Raw genomic sequence first — 18,927 nt, forward strand, 5'->3', positions numbered from 1 at the left:
AAAAAAAAAAAAAACTTGACTGTGGTGCAGAGACTGACATCAATTCCAGGTACTCTTTGGGGTTAGGCAAAATAAAGGAACTGCGGACACAAGGACTATTACCTTCATTTTCAATAACAGACATTCAATACCTAGTAGGTACAAAGCCTGCGGAGGCGCTGAGAACACCAACATGAGTGAGTTACATGCTCAAGGAGCCATCTCGTGGGGGCGTTAGGATGGGGAAAAGCAAGCATCGTGCGGGGGCTGGAGATGAGATTCCACAGGAGGGCTCAGAAACAGAGTACACGGTGGACCTTTAGAAGTAGAGAGGTGCGCTGGCTTCTCAAGCCCCAGCGCCTCTCAGGCCAAGGGCGCCCACCTCCGAGAGAAGCAGGTCTATGGAAGCCCTAGGTTCTCCTCCAGTCTCCCCTTCCCCACCGCTAGGCTTGGGGGCCAGCGGAGGAGGCAGGTTGAAAAACGGCTCCCCGGCTGTCGAGTCGTCATGGCAACCAGAAGTTCCTCGGTCCTCACTCTCCGGCTTCCACTTCCCCCCACGGCCGGAGCTGGGGCTCTAAATCTCGCGAGACTTGCCTGAGCGCAGAACCCCGCCGCGGTGATCTCACCCGAGACTGAAGGAGGGAGGAGAAGGAGGGAGGGAGGGAAGGGATGGGGCGGGGAGAAGGGCCAGTGCAGCGCCGCCACCGCCGGCAACTTTGTGAGCGAGTTCAGTACGTGCGTGAGCGAGTGAGCGGAAAGTCAGTGCGGCGCCGTGTCCCGGGGGGAAGGGTCGGGGTGGGAGGGAGGGTGGGCCTGGGAGACCGCCCGCCGCGCGCCTATCGCCGTCACCCGGGGCTCCCTTCTTCCCGCCTCGTCCCTGCGCGGGTCCTCCAGCCCCGGTGGGCAGTTACCTGTCCCCTCCCCCGCGGCCACGCAACTCCCCCCCCTCCTCCCACGGCGCCCAGCGCGTTGCTCCGCAGCCGGGACTCATCCCGGGCACGGCGCGGTCGTTCCCGGGAGCCGGCGGGCGGGATGGGGGGCTCGGGGGCGCGAGCCAGGGTCCCGGCTCCTGCACAATAGTTGATGCCCGGGGACTCGTCACTTCGGCCTCCGCGGCGCCCGGAGCGCGGCAGCTTCGGGGACCCTCTCAGAGCGAGGCTGGCGAGCCGCGCCGATCCCGCCCCGGCGACCCCCTACGCCGGGCGCTCGGAGCCTCGGATCTCCGCGGAGGAGGCGGCGAGCGAGCGCGCCCCGACCGTCTGCACGCTTTCTCTTTCTCCCCAGGGAGAGCGCGCGGACGACGCGCCCCGGACGCGCGGCTGCCCCGGGAAGCCCAGGCCAAGCGGTGAGTGGCCCAGGAGGGCAGGGCTGGGAGGGGGTGCGGGGCCGCACTGCTGACAGTCTCTCCCCTCCATCCCTTCCCCCGGGATTGGGATTCGCTGTCCGGAGCTGGACGGTCACAGCCGCTGAAAGTTTGATGATTTCCGATTTGGTGGCGTGCTGGGGATCGCGGTCCCGGCGGGGGCGAGTCTGCGCTTCACCGCGCACGGCGCGCGCGCACGTTCGCACCTCAGGATCCGGATCGGCTCCTCTCCGAGAGGCCCGGAGCCTTGCATCTCTGCCTGGTGGCCGTGCTCACCCTGCGGCTCCGGGCTCCTCGGAGCGATCCTTCCCCATCCGTCACTCGGTGAGCGTTTTGCAGGTGTGTGCTGCAGAGGACAAGGTCCAGTGGGTTAATGGTGGGACAAGGAAAGATGTGGCTGCGGGCTCAGGGGTGTTAATTTCTCTCCTGGGGAGATCCTGGGGACTGAGATCCGGGGATGCTCCAACCTGCGTTCCTTGGAGGAAGGAAACCGTCATAGGGTTGGAGAGGCGTGAGAGTTCTCTCTGTATAAAGAACTTTTTCTCCCCTTGCCCTTTCCAACTTCGCTCCTGACCTTAAAGGCAACTTGCCAGGTTCATAAATCGCTCCATGGCATTTCAACGTGGGCAAGCAATCGCGTTGGGCAGGTTGAAATTTTATCGGGCTCACCGAGTCCAAAACCAGAGGCACGGGAAATAGCTAGCTTTCAAGGGAGGTGTTGTGCTGGATTGTTGGCATTCCTCTTGGAAGGGGAAACGTTTGGGGACGGGTAACTCGGAGACTGCCTTGGAGCTTTATGGATTTGATTTTTTTTTCCCTGACGGCTAGTTGAGAGGTAGCCTTCACTGAAATTCATACTACCTTGTACACGATTATGTTTCTAAACTCGAGCCAGTGATGCGATGCAAATTTCAGAGGGAGGTGTCGACTTTCATCAGGTTCCAGGTCTATCTGGATGAACTGGGGTTGGCGTTTCCTCTATAAATCGAGCCTTTCATGTTGAAACTCTGACTCAGAGTCTTAACGCCATTCTTTTTTATACTGGTACTCTGTGGGAGTTAAGTGTCAACTTTCTCCTGCTTTCTCGAATGGAGTATCTCCCAATGCAAAGGTTCTCTGGCTGATTCTTTTGGACAGCCACAATATTAAGCCCTACCAAATTGCTCCAGCATCGTCGTTTAGGCACTGGAATGATTTTCTGGATCCTGGTTTAACGACTTTCCCATATCCCCGGTCCTTTCTCAAACGCTGCAATTAAGCTGCCTTTACCAGGATGGGAAAAAAAGCTGATAGGATTATGCAGAGCAGTTAAAAGGTTTAAGTAAAGCAATTTATGGCCACTGATGTGTCCACCTATGAGGTGACAACCCAGTTATTAACTAGAATGTTATTACTGAGGCATTTTCCCATGAAATACGTTATTGGTACAAAGGCATTAACAACAGTGATTTAAAATAACCTGGGTGATGGCTTGCACATACATGGTTAGGGCAAATAAGATGCTTGGAGTGGTGACTTGCTTCAGTGTCACAGACGACTTTTTTCTTACCTCAGTCTTAAAGGACTCTTGAAATTGACTATCACTAATTAGATTTTTCCAGTTGACCGAGAGAAAGAATGGGTTTAGCAAGTGGCTGGAGACAGTCAGTAGGTGTAGCTGTTAGCTTCTCTGCAGTTCCCGGCTTGTCACAGTCCTGGCGCCCCGGACTTGCTAGGTTTGACTGTCAAGCAGTTATGGTAATAATTCCTGAGCATGCCACTAAAGTGACATTCTGAGGTGAACTCTTTTGACTTAGTTTTTCAGTGGTACTTCCTTTTATATTTATTTCATATTTGCTTTGAATTAAGCTTGTAGTATTGGTATAGTTTCATTTGAAAACAAAATTTAAAGCAACTTTTTGAAGAGCTCCCTAACAATGAATGAATGCACTGTAGTTTGAGGATGGCTTGAGATTGCAGTTATGCAGACTCTGGGGTCTTGGTTAACTGAGGTAAGGTGTGCATATGTTATGTTGTATATTCAGTTGCAGTGTGAGTTTTCAGTCAGTGACTTTTCAGATGCTCTCTTAGGGCACTGAGAGCAGTGTTGAGTGGACCCCAACTCAGATCAGATTCTTGGCTGACTGAGTGGAAGGTTTCTGTGGTAATGATAAGGCTTGCTGGCTCTTGCCTAGCTGTATCTTTTCTTTTCTTTTCTTTCTTCTTTTTTTTAACCAAAGGTCCAGTCATTGCACAAATGGTATGACAACTAATGAACCTTTTGGGGTTACTTTTTAGATTTGAACCTTTTGCTTCACTGGCCAGATTAGAGTAGGACCCCCAACCTTTTAACTCTGATGGAGCAAGCGTCTTTGTTTCGTTTCGTTTCACATCACAGAAGCTGAATCCCTCTAATTTCCCTGTATTTGTAACCTTTGGAGCCTTGAGAGGCAAGCAGTATTTACAGAGTGCCACCAGCAGAGGTGTTTCTCTTGGCTTCAGGGACTCCAGTGGTTAGCAAAATCATTCTTGGGCCTAGGGGACCCTGGGATCACACCCACATCTTAGGCTTCGAAGTTAGCCCAGGTCCAAGGTTTTGCATATGAAGCAGTCTTGATTTCTAACTTACTTAAAGGGTTCAGGTGACCTGTCTTCAGATGGTGTGCATTTCAAATGCCTGTTCTGCCTCTTTCTGGTGGGGTGACCTTAAAAATGGCTGTACCCCTTTCACGGCTTGACTGCAGCATTAGCACAGAGCTGTGCACCAGCTTTGCTACAGAAATCAACCAGAATGTGTGTGCGTGAAAATACGTTGTAACGAAAGTCTCGTTTGCAATTGCATTTTCTTACTGTTCCATGGGTGGCTGAAACTAGAAGGGAGTTGAGCATAGTTCCTTTGGCCCAGCTTTCCCAGTTTGCAGGTGTGGCACTCCAAGCCCAGGGAGTTGACATCATTTGTATGTTATAAAACTAGATGTAACCAGCACTCAGGATAGCCGGCCTTCCCGATCTATATATGTTCATGGGATTCACCTTTTGTTCTTTTCCTGCTGAACATGCTGAAGTTTATGATTCTCATACTTAAGTATTCAGTGTTTATTAAAGTAAGGGTAGGAAATAATAGCTTCATTAAGGTTGAAAAAGTGTGGAAATAGTGTCAATGCCATGTGTGGTACTTAAGCCTTGGACTTACTCAGATAGCTAAGCTATGAGAAAAGGAATACTAAATTAAAGTTGTTGGTATTGATATTATTTTAAAGATAGCTTTATCACCTCAGTGTCCTGATACTCTTTAGAAAAGTCAAATTTTCTTGTTGTCCATCTTCTTCCCTTAAGTTTATTTTTGAAGAAAGGAATGGGAGCCGTGGGAGGGTGAGAACAATTCCCCTGGGTCTAGCTCCCTTAAACACAGGTGATTTGAACGAGGGACAGAATGTCACAGTGTAGTTTAATTTGCAACCAGGTCTGTAATGAAAAGCGTCTGAGTGTATCTTTTGAGGGAGAGAAAACTTCACCTTCTCATCTAATCCTCCATCCATCTTCTAAGGTGACTCAGGTGCAAGGAGATTTTCTTTCGGGACAGGGTTTCACCCATTGTGTCGCCCTGGCTGGCCTGGAACTCACCATGTAGATAAGGCTGTCCTTGAACTCACAGATCTGCCTTCCTCTGCTTCCTGAGTATGGGAATGAATGTTTGTGTGTTTCAAAAAAAGAACTAGAGAGAGACCCCAGAATGGCATGGAGGGACATTAGGGTTATGGTGGTGCACCTTGAGGAAGGTGACAAGTTGCTTCGGTAGTTCTGAGATGAGAGCTTCCAGCTGGTGGGTTCTAATTGGTTACTTGCCGTGCTGCAGGTCTCCCTCTAGATGTGTAGTATGCCTAACTTGCATTGTAGGAAACAGGTAATTACACAATGGTCGACGAGACTATGCTTTCTGAGCAATGCTGGCTCGAAGATGGAGACATGCTGGCTTTTATAAACAAAGGAGTCACTCAGAGACTGCTGGGGCTGAAAGGGCATTGCGGTAGTTTCCTGGGGTTCCCTCTTCCTTCCTTGAGCTGAGCCGTTTACCCAAGTGTGAACAGGTGCCGTTATTGATTGTTTTGTGGTTCATTCAGAGCTTTGCTTCCTTTTATAATGAGTTCTGATCTCAGAAGATAGCTATTGAGAAATTAAAAAGCAGAGGACTGTGTGCCAGCTGCTCATGTTCCTGCAACCTGGGAGTCTACTATCATTGGGTTCATTCTTTATTTCTTCTTAGGCCTTTACCTCCTACCTCCTCCTCATTCAGGACAGGAGGCCCAGGGTCTCACTATTGGTAGACAGTGCTCTACCACTGACCTATACCCTCAGCTCTGATTAGAATCTTTTACCCAGCCCCCTATATTACCTTCCTGTGATTAATGTTATCATAGATAACATTATGATTAAGATTAATGGTAGATTTTGGCTTGTCGTGTTGTAAGCCCCTTGCCCCTTGCATTTCTTTTCATGCACTCGGAGAAGCAGTTCGTACTGAGCTGTAATCAGGGAAGAGTTTGTTTCCTAAGGGTGTTTAAAAGGATGCTCAAGAGTTCTGCTGTCCTACTGTTGAGTCACCTGTGTCCCCAGGACTAAGTGGGAAGTCAGCCTTATATTTTCACAAAGCAGAGTTGAGGGCTCAGTGGTATAGAGGACTTGCTTAGTATTTGTGAGACCCTGGGGTCAGTCCCTAGCATTCCTAATGTCTTTCCCTGGAAAACAGCCTACTATGACTCCCAAACTGTATCCTGCTGTACTGCTTTTCACCTAGAGACCAGGAAAGCACATCTGTTCTTGAAGTGCAGGCCAGTTTGGAGCTGACCATTTTCCCTTCCCAAGCTCCACTGGAGACTTCAGAAGAACTCACTAGTTAGCCTACTGGAATCTAACTTCTAAGTAGCCAATGGTGTGTGTGTGTGTGTGTGTGTGTGTGGTGATGGGGATGGGGGTGTGACCCCCTAGCTCAGTTGTTTGAGAGAACTGTACCCAAGCTTGAATGTCCTAATCCTGACTCCAGTTAGAGAAATCCCTATGCTACTTCACAGTTGATTTTCATTTTTAAAATTAGGTCCTTAGTGCTGATGTGCAGCGGTAAAGGAAGTATGCCAACTGTATAAGGAAATCATGCTTCAGCGGGTGAGAGTCCTGGAGTACTAGTGAGGTTGAGGAAAGGCTTGTTACAGTCTAATGCTTGCTCTGCGGGGAGTGCTTGGGAGCCGCATTCAGATAGCCTGAAGCCACTTGGGTGGGATGTGTGCTGGGGTGGGAGGTCATGAGGAGACCGCTGCAGCCAGGCATCAGGGAAGCCGGGTGGGTGATCTTGGTAGGTGATTATGTCTTGCTTCTTTCCAAAATGGTTTTTGTATGATCTTTGGATCTATGTTAGTAGCTGTCTGTGGTCATTGAAATTTTGGGTAGATGAAAGGGAAAGAGCCCCCAGATCTTCAACAGAGTTCTGTTTATTGAGAAGGTACTTTAGAAGGAATCTAGACTTAGTTGCCTATAGGTAAAAGGTCAGGCAATTTTGCAGTGTCAGTGCCAATTCAGTTTGGTAATTGTATGGTCCCCAATGGAGTAAAAACACAAGTTTATAGTTGGGTGATTTTAAGCCTACTCACTTTTTTGTGAAGTAGAGCTCTAAAATTGGAAAAAAAAAAACCTTTTGTATTTGAAACTGTACATCGCATAACTTCTACTTTCTTCTCCTTCCTATCCAGCCCCAGGCAACTGCCAACTTTCTGTCTTTTCGATTTGGTTATCCCTGGACATCCCACATAAGTGGAGTTATGCAGTGTTTGCTCTTAAGTGACTGGCTTATCTCACTAGGCATGTCCTCAAGGATGCCGGCATGTAGTACATGACAGAACTGCCGTCCCTTTAGGATGGCTTTGTGAGTGTGATGACCCTTAGTGGTTTTTGAGACAGGGCTCTCTGTGCCATAGAACCTTGGCTGACCCGGAACTCACTCTGTAGACCAGGCTGGCCTCAAACTCTTAGAGATCTGCCTGCCTCTGCCTGAGTCTGGTTGGAAACAGTGACACACGGCTTTTCTTCTCAGAGCTTGCAGACAGTTCTTCTGCATGCTGACTTAGTTAGAGGCGAGAGTGCTGGGCCATGCGCCGTGCTCACTTTAGTTTTTGAGGTGCTTTTCATTCCATAACATTTTTCATGGTGGTTGCACCCCAACTCTACAGTCTCAACAGTAGGCCACCAAACTTCCAGTTTGCCCACATCCTCACCGATGCTTGTCCCCCTTCCCCCTTTTATATTGTGGCTATGCTGGTACTTGAGGCAGAATCTCATTGTGGTGTTGATGGCTCCTTTCCGTCTCGTGCCCTCTGATGGTTCTTGGTCACCATCTGTTTCAAGTCCTCTGCCTATTTTTCTTTCCTTTCTATCTTTTTTTTTTTTAAATTTTAAGAGTTAATTTGTATATTCTAGCTATCAGACCTTTATCAGATAAAGAATTTACAAGAATTTCCTCTGTAGTTTTTTTTCTCTAGATTGTGTTTGATGAACAGAAGTTTTGAAAACATTTTATTCATTTGTATTTTATACATATGAGTGTTTTGCCTCCAATATTTGTGGACCACATGCATGTTAGGTGCCCATGGAGGCCAGAGAGGATGTTGGAGTCCCCTGAAATTGGAGTTCTAGATGGTTGTGAGCCACCGTGTGAGTGCTGAGAACCGCACCTTGATCCTGTGGATCTTCTGATCTGCTGAGCCATTACTCCAACTGCATGTTCAAAACATTTAAGAGTTTTAGATTATATCTAGACTCTTGATCTTCCTTTGATCTAATTTTTGCATATTCCATCAGATAAGTGGTATTCCTTTGCATGTGGACCTCACATAGTTCCCAGCACCGACTGTTGAGAAGGCACCACTTTTCCTTCCCCAGTGGTTGGTGTTCCTATTCGAGCTCATTTGGCTGTGTACCGGGTTCATTTCCACAGAGGCCATTCCATTTTGTTGGCTTTGGTTCCTTAGGTGGTATTTTTCATTTGACAGGGATAGACACTGAGTGATAGGCACATGAAAAGCTAAAATAACATTTCTGGGTTTTTTTCTTTCTTTGTTTCATTTGTTTGTTTGCTTTTTGAGGAGACCAGACACGTTTAAAGAAGGAAGTAAAGTGATTTAAATGGCAAAATGTGAGTGAGGCTGCCTATCATTTGCAGGTAGTTTGGTAAGGGGCATGTGTCCAGTATTTCCTGATTTGCAGAGAATGTGTACCGAGTCCAGCATCTAGAGGAAGCTTTAGAAAGAACCTTGACTTAGTCCTGAAGATTGAGTGTTAACTCAGTGGGTATCTTGTGTGTGTTCAGCCACAAGACTGAGTAGAGGCCAGAGGTCAGCGTTGGTAGAGGGCAGAGGTCAGCATTGAGTATTGTACTTTGGGTGCCAATTTTTTTTTTGTTTCTATTTTTTAATTTTTATTTATTTATTTTTTTGAGACAGGTCTCTCATTAGCCTGGAGCTCCTGGACTAGGTGAGACTGGCTGGTTAGCAAGCCCTAGGGTAGCTACCTGTATCTATCTCCTACCACACTTGACTCTTGGGTTCTGCTGCTTCATATATGTCCATAATGAACTCTCTAGCTGAAATCTGGAAAAAAAATTTTTGAACATTTATTTTGTATATATGGCTGCATGCATTTATGTGTACCAAATGCATGCCTGGTGCCCACTGAGGCTAGAAGAGGCATTGGATTCCCTGGGGCTGTGAGCTGCTGTGTGAGTGGCAGGAACCCAGGTCCTCTAGAAGGACAGTTAGTGCTTTTACCACTGAGTCATCTCTCCTGCCCTGGGTTTATTCACTAGCAAAAGCTACCTGTTTTATTTCTGACACAAAACAGTTGCAGCTGTTTATTATGGAGATAGTCCTTATTAAATGTTTTCTGTGTGGAGGAAAAAAGAAACAGTTTTGTTTCTTGGTTTCCAAGGAGATACATTTTGGCAAAATTTATTTCATCAAGTGCTTTTCTAATTAAGAAAACTAAGGAAACTGCCTGTAATATATCTTGGCTGCAGTTTCCCGAAGAACCAGGGAGTTCTCCAGTCTTGGTTTCTCCCACTCCCACATCTAAGTTTATTCCAAGGGAACTGAGCAACCTCCCTGGTTCTGGGCAACCCTGGGTCTCACTGTCAGCTGTTGAAGAGCCATAACCTACTAGACCTTAGTCAGCCTTTCATTTCTTCATCTACAAGTCTGGTGCTCATTGTTGCATACCTATATACCAAGCATCCTTTTCTTAGAAAAAGAGGAAGGATTGGGCTGAATGAAGTTTCCTTTAGAACCTGCTATTATTATTGCAGGACTTAATTGTTGTAATCAGTGAGATGTAAGGCTTTGAGTGGTTGATACTGGAAACATTTTTGAAAGCTCTGAAGAAAGATTTAGGGTTGTTGTTGTTGTTGTTGCTGGTGGTTTTGTTTTGTTTTTGTTTTTTCTTTTCTCTTAAGACATTTTAGCAAGAAAATTCTGCAGTGGTTAGTACTTTAAACATTAGTTTTACTCTGATCCAAAAATAATCCCTATTTAGACTTGGCTCTGGAAGGTTTCTTTCTTTCCAGGTCCTTTTGGTGACCAGCATTTTTGAGTCCAGCCCTTCTCCTGTTACCAAGAGTATTACCCAAGAGACTCATTCTTACACTATGTGAGTGGTGGGCTCTACTGTGAGAACCCTGTCTCCTGGGTGCTCTGGTCTAATTCTTGGAGAGCCTTGCTTGCTTGCGCATGGTGCTCTTGAAATGTGCTCACCAAATGCAGCCACACTGGAGGTCTGAGTGCGGAGCTTTGCTAATCAGCCTGGCATCTGCCTATGCTGCCAGATATTCCATGTTCAGACCACCTAGTCAGAGGTTTTGTGTCTTTGTGAAGTTAGCATTTCCAATCTAACTTGCTGAACTCTCATGTAGTATCGATTATACATTAAAAGATTCAGTTATGCTAAGCTAAATATAAGGATTTCTTCCCATGAGGGAAGGCTGTTTGTTGGCTGCTGTAAATTTGGCCTCATTGTTGCCAAAGAACACTGGAGGGTCTGTTACAGCCTTGGCTCTGCTGCATGCTACATGTGATTCTGGCTGTTGTTCTTTCATTTATGTGTGAACTGTACTCACCAAGTGCTCTGTAGATGGAAGACACCCTTTCACTCAGATGGGTGCATAAAACAGGTAGCCCTGGGTGAGGTAAGGTGCGCTGGGAGGGTTTCTGTATAAAGTTGTGTAACTGAAAAAATAATGGGTGTTTTCGCTATACACATGTCTGTGTGCATAAAGTATATACAGTGCCTATGGAGGCCAGAAAAGACTGTCAGAATCCCTGGGACAGGAGTTACATAGGGTTGTGAGCTGCCATTGAGGTGCTGGGAATTGAACCTGGGTCCTCTGGAAGAGTAGCCAGTGCTCTTAATTAGTCCCTAAAGCTGTGTTTTAAAAACCAGACTGGTTCACAGAACCAGAGGGTGTGGGTGGACACAGTCTTGAGCAGTGCTCTAAGAGGAACCTGATAGCAGAAATCAGGTGATGAGATGAGTCTGCACTCTGGGTGTGTCCTTGGGGCAGACCTGCCTTACCATGGAGATGTTGTACACTGTGACTGTGCAGTCAGGGATGACAGTGTTTTTGCCAGAGCAGCTGATGTAATAGAGGTGCCATAGACCAAAGGAATTGACTGGAGGAGCAGGTCTGGGTGGGGAGTTCGAGTTGGGAGTTGATTTGTACATGTTGGATATGTGATGCTTGCTGACATCAAGTAGGCAGTGGGCTGGTCTCTCAGTGCTCCTGAACTTGGGTTTCCTTATCTGTGAAATGGGGAAGTGTCTAAGTCTCAGAACTTTGGAGATAAATGAAGGCAGGAATGGCTGTCTTCTTTCTCCCATCTCACCACTGACTTTGGGATGTCTGGAACCATGTAGCTCGTGGGCTATCATGTACTGTGGCTGGTGAGAGGTTTCTCCTGGATCCATCCTTGCATCCTAGACAGCTTCCTGGGAAGCTTTTACTCTGGCTTCCCAGGCTGTCAGAGAGATTCCTTGTGCATAAAATCAGGGAGCCTATTTAGGGAGTTTGGTGCAGATCTGCCTCTTAAACATAGCTTTGACCAGAGTAACTTCATTTAAATGGAAAGGTAGTATATTGGGAAAATGTATTATTTCTTAGATAGTTCATTACTTTAGGCCTTCATAAGCTAGGTAAGTTAATAGTTGTAGGCATAATGTTTTTGTACACTGTGTAAAGTCTACCCTTGTGTTATTCAAATGCTGATTTCTCTGCCCTCATATCTCATTTTCAATCTGGACACAGCATTGTCATGCTTATACCAAGAATCTACTATCTCAGGTTTGGGTAAACAATTCTTATCATTTACTTTCTGTCTTGTGAATAAATGCTAATCACCCTAAGGCTGGACAGGAAGTCCATGAGCCAGAGGAAGGAGAGAGGGAAAGAGGGAGATCAGATCAGCCGAGAGGACGGAGGAATCGAAGCCACAAGGAAAGGATGTGGAGAGAGATCATGGACAGGTTAATAATATATGCAAGTGTGGTTGGATGGCTGGGCAGCAGCCAGGTTAGCGTAGGAGGTTAAGGTAGATCACTTAACTGTTAAGCTACTGAGATGTAGTTTTAAATAAACAGTGGTTATTGGAGACTAATATAAGGTAGAGAAATACAGCCACTGGATTAATTCACTGCTTGCATTTATGTTAGAGCTAATTCTTTTACACAGAGTTGATGATCTAATAGGGCAGAATATTGCTAGTTAGGTTTTTCCCCCAATTACTGTACCTTGTTTTTGTTTTTGGCAGATGGCATGTAAAATGTATTTGGACCTATTGCTTTAAAAATTGAGATCAAATAGATGTTGAAAGTACCAGTCTTTTATTTTGAAACATAGCATTTTGAATGTATTAGCTGTGCCTCCTTAGAGGAAGCTGTAACAAGACATAGGCTTCTTTATACGTGATGCCTTTCCTTGGGGTGGGAGAGTTGGCTCAGAAGTTAATAGTTATTACAGCTCTTGCAGAGATTGGCTTTGGTTCCCAGCGCTCACACGGCAGCTCCCAACTGCTTCTAATTCTAATTCCAGGGGATTAGAGGCCCTCTTTTGATGTCCTGCATACATGGGTTACATACTAACACTCAGGCACACATATACACATAAAATAAATTTTTAAAAAACAGATACCGTAGTTGTCTGTGGCTTTCGATAAGATGATGGTCATGGTTCTTGGTTCTTTTTTTTTTTTAGATATTTTCTTTATTTACATGTAAATTTCTCCATTCCCAGTTTCCCTTCCAAAAAACAAAGAAACAAACACAAACAAACCCCTGTTGCCTCCCACTTCCCCATGCCTGCCACCCCGCCCTCTCCCACTTTCTGGCCCTGGCATTCCCCTACACTGGGACACAGAACCTTCACAAGGCTGAGGCCCTCTCCTCCTATTGCTGATCGAATTTGCAATCCTCTACTATACACATGCTGCCAGAACAATCAGACCCCTCCATGTGCAGTCCTTGGTTGGTGGTTGAGACCCTGGGAGCTCTGAGGGTACTACTTAGTTCATATTGTTGTTAGTCCTAAGGGGCTGCAAACCCCTCAGCTCCATTGGACCTTTCTCTAACTCCTTCACTGGGGACCCTGTACTCAGTTCAATAGATGGCTGTGAGCCTCTACATCTGTGTTAGTCAGGAACTGTCAGAACCTCTTAGGAGATAGCTATATTTAGACTGGCTTGCCCTTCCTTCAGTCCCTGCTCTCTGCAACTCCTTCCATGGGTATTTGTGGTTCTTGGTTCTTTGGAGGCAGTTTTGGATGGAGACTGATGCTCTTCATAGGTTGGATGCATTCATCATGGTATGACCATGAACTATGGTGGTGCTTGTTGTTGTCCTCAGAGTCTGAGCATCAGTCATGCTGGACTTGAACTCCCTATGTACCCAGGCAGACCTTAGGATCTTTCCATGTATCTTCCTGAGTAGCTAGGACTACAGGCTTATGCCATCAAGATTCTACTGGACATTACCATGTGTGCCCATTGTAGAGATGTAGAGAGAGAAGATGAAAGGTATCTTTGTAACTTTAATTTTTTTCAAACCTTATTTTTAATGATGGTTCTTAAACGCTTTAACCTCCCTTGTAGCCCACTACCCAAAGGATACAGAGGAAGTGAACCCATTTTGAAAGGTTCTTTGGAACAACTCCTGTCTATGTTGTCTGGAAATCTACAGTTCAGTTCACAGGTTAGCAGTGGCAACTCGATCCTCTCACAAACATTTCATGGATATACCAGCAGTCCAGTTCAGTAGACTCGGAATTGGGAGCGGTGGCACTACCTAGCAGAGATAGCCAGGCCTCAGTCTCAGCTCGAGTCAGCAGGAGGGACCAGCAGGAACACCAGGAGAATTTCTCCACTATGCCTCTCTCAGGGAAGCAAAGATCAGCGAAGACACAAGACCCACAAGTGTTGGACAGCTAGCTGTACCAGCAAGCCAAGCTCTGTCTCCATCACTCTGTTGTTCTTTTTCTACCCTCCAAACATCATGTGTCCTTCATGTGCCTTGCCTCAGCATGTGTCGTGCCTCAGCACATGCATCTGATTGGCTCCTCGAGTCCAGAGTCCCAACAAGTAGAGCTTAACTACACAATGTAAGGCAGACCAATACATGTGTGTCGTTAGCAAAGGATCCTTCATCACGCGCTTGCTTTAGCAGAACATCGTCTCTCCTGCATCTGCTTCAGTGCAACGTTCCTTCATGTGTTTGCCCCAGCAAAACACCATCCAACTGACTCTCCAAAGAACCCTTAAGTTTCCACTTCACACCTTGGAGGGTGTGGTTATGTAGTGTGTTAACTATTGATGAATTGTGTTGAGTGGAAGAGGAGTAAGGGACAGTATGGAATGGCTAGAACTGTTTTTAGGTAAGTGCCTTGGAAGCAGAAATTATTTTGTCTGTCAAGCAAGAAAACCTTTCTTTTTTGATAGGCTTTTGGTTTTACATCTTCAAATCTATTTTTTAAAAATAGTTTCTTTTATTTTATGTGGATTGGTGTTTTGCCTGCATGTATGCCTATATGAGGATGTCAGATCCCTTGGAACTGCAGTTACAGACAGTTGTAAGCTGCCATGTGGGTGCTGGGAATTGAACCCATGTCCTCTGGAAGAGCAGCCACCGAGCCGTCTCTCCAGCCCTACATCCTCAAATTTATAAGATAGGTCCATTCATTTGCTTAGTAATTGTTGAGGCACATAATCAGTTTTTCCTGGAATTGGCTTGCTGTATGTTACTGAATATTGTTTCAGTTTCCAAGAACCTGTTGGTATACTGTATACTATTACTACAATTACTGGAAAACCTCAAACCTTCCTGTTTATGAAGTATATATTAAAGAATATAGAGCAGTTGTAAGAATCCTCATAAGGGATCCATGTTTAAATCGTCCCATTTTTTTTCCATGCTTGTTTCTGCCTTACAAGGAGCTGACTTTTAAAGTAACAGAGTTGTTACTGTAGCTCGTGTGTAGTGGTTCCTGCTCCTATGGTGCTGTCGTAGTGTCAGCAGTTACAATGCTTTTTTATGTGTTCTGGAAGGTTTTTTCTTACAGCATGTTTGTATCATCTCTTACTGTCCTGTTTCCCCCGTAAACGGTCCAAGTCACTACTTTTTGATATTTGTGGAGTTGTGTGACCATCTGTTTCCATAAACAAATAGAGCATGTCTTATCACTAGAGAAGACCCCAAACCCACTTGCAGTCACCCCCTATTTTTTCTCATTGCTCCCCACTCTTCTCAGCACTAGCACTTCCTTTGTAGACTTGTCTGGCTCTGTAGTCCATGTAGATGGAAGGAAGCACGTGCTATGCGCTGTGTGCTGACGGGCATATGCCTCCCAGCTCCATCAAAGCACTTCTTAGTATCATTTCCTCGCCCCCCTCCCTCCTTCCCTCCCTCCCTCCCTCCCTCCCTCCCTCCCTTTCTTCCTCCTTCCCTTCCTTCTTTCCTTGTCTGCCTCCTAGCTCCATCAAAGCACTTATTATCAATTCATTCATTCATCCCTTTAGACAGGGTCTTACTGTGTAACTCTGGCTGTCTTGAGCTCCCTATGTAGCTCAGGATGGCCTCGAACTCACTCTACCTGCCTCTGCCTCCACAGTGCTGAGTTTAAATGTCGTGTCACCACATCTGACTAAAACACATCTTATTTTTGTAAACACTGCCACTTTTAGTAGTATTGTTACAGAGTCAAAAGTACAGAGTCCCTATGTGAGCATGCAGAAACTGCAGCCTGTGCTGCAACTAGAAAAAAGGGCAGAGCTGTCAGGTGTACTGTATATGTGGGACAGAGTGAGATTTGGGGCTTTCTTAAAATAAGCCACCCCTGGCCCCCATGTTCCATGCTCCTTAACTGAGTTCCCTCTTATTTCTACTCTGAAGTGTTTTTCAAAGTTTTTCAGATTCTTCTCAGAGTCATTGAGCCTTCCCTACCTTCAATTTGTGGCCCTCCTTAATTTCCCCCTGGGGATGGGTTCCTGTTTTCAACATTTTCTCTTTGTTTTCCTGCCACCTGGGAGCCAACCCTTCACCTTTATATCTGAGTGGCTGGGGCAGTCTCCTTGCCAACCAGTATGCAGTTCTGACTCTAACGTGGCATACACCACCCTGCAGCTAGTGTCTGCAGCGCTGTCTGCACCAAGCCCACACTCCTGCTTTTGTGACTGGCTTGTTGCTTCTTTCCTTTCCTGCTTACCTGATTTCATTGTCTTTCACCAGATTGTCTCTGCACTTATATATATGCTGGGCTGCTCCTCCTGTAACAACCATTCTCATTCCTTTGAAACTTTGTCTGTTATCCATTTTAGTTGTATTTTCAGGTTTACTTTTCTTTAGATTAAAAAGTATACACAGTCACAGGCAGCCTTCTTTGCTCTCAACTCCTTGTGATGTAACCCAGGCTGGCCTCAAACTCCTCCTCATCTTTCCACTGCCCGTGGAATGCTGGGATTATAGGTGTGTCCCACCACTCCCAACTTGAACTCTAGTTTAATTTGGATCATTCCCTTCCTTTAAGACCCACCTCTTCAGTGAGAACTTCTTGGATACTATGGCTCATCCTGGGTTTTTCTCTTTTTGGAATTCATTTTGCTCTGTCATATTCTTAAGAATCCAAGCATATAATAGCATAGAGCACCTAAGGTAGAATGATGAGAGTAAGTACAGATGTTTGTACATCAGAAAGGTCTTTTCCAGGTGAGTTGCCTGCAGAAGTAGTAGGACTCATTCCTGAGAGTCCATCTTGGACAAGACAAATGTAAGGGACATTCAGACTCTGCATCGAGGGTCAGTTGGGTTAGTAGTTCTCCACAGAGGAGTGTCAGAATCACCTGGCAGTTGGGCGGTGGTGGCACATGCCTTTAATCCCAGCACTTGGGAGGCAGAGGCAGGTGGATTTCTGAGTTCGAGGCCAGCCTGGTCTACAGAGTGAGTTCCAGGATAGCCAGGGCTACACAGAGAAACCCTGTCTCGAAAAAAATAAACCAAACCAAACCAAACAAAAACTAGAATTCCCTGGCAGGCACTGTCAGTACACTCCCCTCCCCCCATTTCCACCTTGAAAGTACACACTGAAGCGTCTGACAGGTCACTTGGAAACTTGTCAGTCAGTGGATGTCTCAGCCCCGAGAGCCCATGAACATCTCACAGACGTGCTGGATTTATTACACTTGTGCTGTGAGACCATGTTTTTGGTTTTGTGTGCTTAGGACATAAGATCTAGAGGGGGATGCGGCTGGCAAGAGAAGCCCTCTGATTTCTTTCCAGGTAACCTTCTTAGAGGATAGGGACCCTTCCTTATTTTGTATGTTTCTTTATTCACCCTAAAGGAGCAAGTGCTTAGGCATTTGTTCGTGGCTGGCAGATGTATCAGCCTGTTGTTTACTGACTTGTTCTGTGTAGGGCTTGTTGCTGTGTCTTTTATCTGTATTACGTTTTTGCCTGAAAAGGAGCCACCTAGTGTTCTGTTGCTTCATGGCAGGAGCCTGGTTCTTCCTAGTTTAACAACGACAGGATGGTTGAGGATCCACTTCATGCTACATTATTCTTAAACCTTGTAAGAAGCCTGCAGGACACTTCAGCCCTGAGAGTGGGGACCAGGCTGCTGGACTCCTCCTTTATCAACATGCACTGCAGCAGCTATATTGCAGCATGTACTTGGGCATACAGTTGTCCCAGTGTGTTTTGTCTGTGTGAGTACAGCGTATTTTCCTGTTGGAAATGCCAGAAAGTCTGTCTGTGTATAATAGGGCAGTGATGACCACCCAGTCAGCTAAGCTAGTAATTTGTTTTAAACAGTAGTTCATGCTGATGAAATACACGCCATACCCGTTTCTCCAATGAAAGGCAGTCTTCCTGGTGTGGGTTTCAGCCGGGAATTCAGTTCATAGTTAGTTTGTGTTGTTGCACAGTTTTCGTTTTTAAAGTCATTGCTGCTGACCAGTTCTCATTTGTCATGAGTAACCTTCTGGTGTTCCTCGACTCCCACATTGGTATGGGTCTTCGGCCTGCCAGTGTGACCTCCACAGTTAACATCTTTCACAAACTCCACCAACAGCTTTGCCTGTGTTAGATTCTGTACTTACCTCATGAGGTTTCTGTTGAGATAGGTACAGTGATACTTAGGAGATGGGGAACCTGAAGCCTACTGAGGAAGGCTAGGGTACTTGCCTGGTGTCTGGACCTGGACACTCACTGTTTAGCAGGAAGAGTTTTTTTCCCCCTCACCTCCTTCTGTTGCTAGCTTCAGCAAGAAAACTCAGGCATTAGCAATGAACTTTTAGGTAGAAGGTTAAGAGAGCAAATATCTCAAAGTTCTAGAGAAAGGTCTTGGGTACAGTATTGAATTTCCTCCCTTGAGGGAGTCAAGGTTGGAGTCACTGAATGCCTTCTGAGTTCACAGGGTGGGGGGTGGGCAGCCTCACAATGGATTCTACACACTGCAGAAGCCCATGGCATCGGGTTGCACAGTTTCTAGTATGAGCAGCTACGTGGAATGTAAATATTTATAATTGCGGTGAAGCAAGTTTAAATCTTAACAGAATTCGTAATAAGAACAGATTTTTTTTTCCTTTTCCTCTAGAAAACTTTCTCTTCTCAGCCCAGGAGAGACAGGAAATGTGTGGCATCTATACTTGCAATGGAATGCTTGCTTTCTCATCTTGCATTGTGGCTGTGCTGTGGCTGCTGTCTGTCATCTTGTATTGACTTCCACCTTTTGCTTTAAAATTACTGTCAACTCAGCATCTGCTTTGTTTTGAAGTGAATGTCTTTAAAGAGCCCAGGGCCTGTTAGCAATACACAGAAGCTATAGAAGTATGCAGAGGCCAGTGAAGTGAAGGAAATGAGAATACAAAACCAGGTGTAAATACAGTCCTGGCTTCTAGGAAACGGGCTCTCACTTCCTCAAACAGAACTAAAACCCTAGCATGTGGTAGGTAGAGTGAGAAAGGACACCACAGGCTGGGGACAGTGGGAAAGGACACAGCACAGGCTGGGGACAGTGGGAAAGGACACAGCACAGG

At 46.0% G+C, this 18,927-nt stretch overlaps 1 protein-coding gene across 2 annotated transcripts in view; it reads left to right on the forward strand.

The window, feature by feature from the left end:
* Positions 1-684: 684 nt before the first annotated feature.
* Positions 685-18,927, forward strand: part of Sipa1l1 (signal induced proliferation associated 1 like 1) — a 288,870-nt gene continuing 270,627 nt past the window's right edge. For both annotated transcript variants that reach the window (XM_031355460.1, XM_031355465.1), the window contains exons 1-2: positions 685-737; positions 1,264-1,324. The gene's annotated coding sequence lies outside the window, so the exon portion shown is untranslated. The remainder of the gene's footprint in view (positions 738-1,263; positions 1,325-18,927) is intronic.

This window comes from Mastomys coucha, unplaced genomic scaffold (genome assembly GCF_008632895.1).
Source record: "Mastomys coucha isolate ucsf_1 unplaced genomic scaffold, UCSF_Mcou_1 pScaffold6, whole genome shotgun sequence".
NCBI classification, from domain to species: Eukaryota; Metazoa; Chordata; class Mammalia; order Rodentia; family Muridae; genus Mastomys; species Mastomys coucha.